Source organism: Micropterus dolomieu, linkage group LG23 (assembly GCF_021292245.1).
Source record: "Micropterus dolomieu isolate WLL.071019.BEF.003 ecotype Adirondacks linkage group LG23, ASM2129224v1, whole genome shotgun sequence".
In the NCBI taxonomy this organism is placed as follows: domain Eukaryota; kingdom Metazoa; phylum Chordata; class Actinopteri; order Centrarchiformes; family Centrarchidae; genus Micropterus; species Micropterus dolomieu.
This window is the reverse complement of record NC_060172.1, coordinates 5703032-5704809: the sequence shown is the minus strand read 5'-3', so window position 1 is coordinate 5704809 and position 1778 is coordinate 5703032.

The following is a 1778-nucleotide window of genomic DNA, read 5'->3' as shown; positions in this document are numbered from 1 at the left end:
TGGACTTCAAGCAGCGTGGATTCTGTGCCTCTCCTCTCTTCCTCCAGACTCTGGGACCTTGATTTCCAAAGGAAATGCAAAATTTACTTTCATCAGAGAACATAACTTTGGACCACTCAGTAGCAGTCCAGTCCTTTTTGTCTTTAGCCCAGGCGAGACGCTTCTGACGCTGTGTCTTGTTCAAGAGTGGCTTGACACAAGGAATGCGACAGCTGAAACCCATGTCTTGCATACGTCTGTGCGTGGTGGTTCTTGAAGCACTGACTCCAGCTGCAGTCCACTCTTTGTGAATCTCCCCCACATTTTTGAATGGGTTTTGTTTCACAATCCTCTCCAGGGTGCAGTTATCCCTATTGCTTGTCCACTTTTTTCCACCACATCTTTTCCTTCCCTTGGCCTCTCTATTAATGTGCTTGGACACAGAACTCTGTGAACAGCCAGCCTCTTTAGCAATGACCTTTTGTGTCTTGCCCTCCTTGTGCAAGGTGTCAATGGTCGTCTTTTGGACAGCTGTCAAGTCAGCAGTCTTCCCCATGATTGTGTAGCCTACAGAACTAGACTGAGAGACCATTTAAAGGCCTTTGCAGGTGTTTTGAGTTAATTAGCTGATTAGTGTTTGGCACCAGGTGTCTTCAATATTGAACCTTTTCACAATATTCTAATTTTCTGAGATGCTGAATTTGGGGTTTTCATTAGTTGTCAGTTCATCATCATCAAAATTAAAAGGAATGAACTCTTGAAATATATCAGTCTGTGTGGAATGGATGTATACATTATACAAGTTTCACTTTTTGAATGGAATTACTGAACTTTTTGATGATAATCTAATTATATGACCAGCACCTGTATATGTCAGAGGTCTTGTTCAGGGACACATTGGTGGATGAGTCACAGTTCTAATAAACTGTGGTGCAGAAACAGTGACAGTGTTTCACACTCTTGGCTCACATTTTCCATGTTATCTGTCAGTGACTAAGTCACAATAACATGTGGTTTTACTGAATAATTAAGTAAATATAATTTCTTAATAAATCTACCTAAAGAAACCTCTTTTCTTGACTGGACACCTTTTGTCCTGTGACAGCCACTGTAGCTGTCCTACGCTCTTTGAAGCTGTCTTCTGAGCGTCCAACATGAAGACTGATGATGGTTTCAGCACAAACGATCAGTAACATGTTGAAGTTGTTGATTTCCTGCACAGAATCAGAAATCAGTTGCTGCCACCTGCTGGTAGCCTGTTCAGCTGCAGTGCTGTAGGAAGTACTCAGATCCTGTACTGCAGTAAAAGTACTAATAACACACTGTACAAATACTCTGTTCCAAGTAAAAGTCCTGCAGTTAAAATGTGACTGCAGTATGTATGTGAGTATGTGAGTATAATCAGGCCTTAAGGTGTTAAAGCAGTAACATGTTGTCCTATTAGAGATTCTTCTTCCTCATTAATGTGCAGCAGGATGTTGCTGCTGCAGCTCATTCTGAACTGCAGCAGGTGATTATTGATTATTGCCTCCACGAATCCACTGATTGTTTGGTTTGTAAAGATTCTGCCGTCACAGTTACCCAGAGCCCAAAGTGACACCTTCACAACTCTTGTTGTGTCCAAAGATCAACGTTATTAAGTATGATTATTATATTCATGGAGTTTCCTGATGGACAGATAGTTTTACTTGTTGTTAGCAGTGACTTTAACCGCTGACTCTGCCCGAAGTGGAAGCTTGGCGCTCTGGCGGTGTGTTGCTGTTTACACCTCTAGCGTTAGTACAGGAGCTTTGGACCGA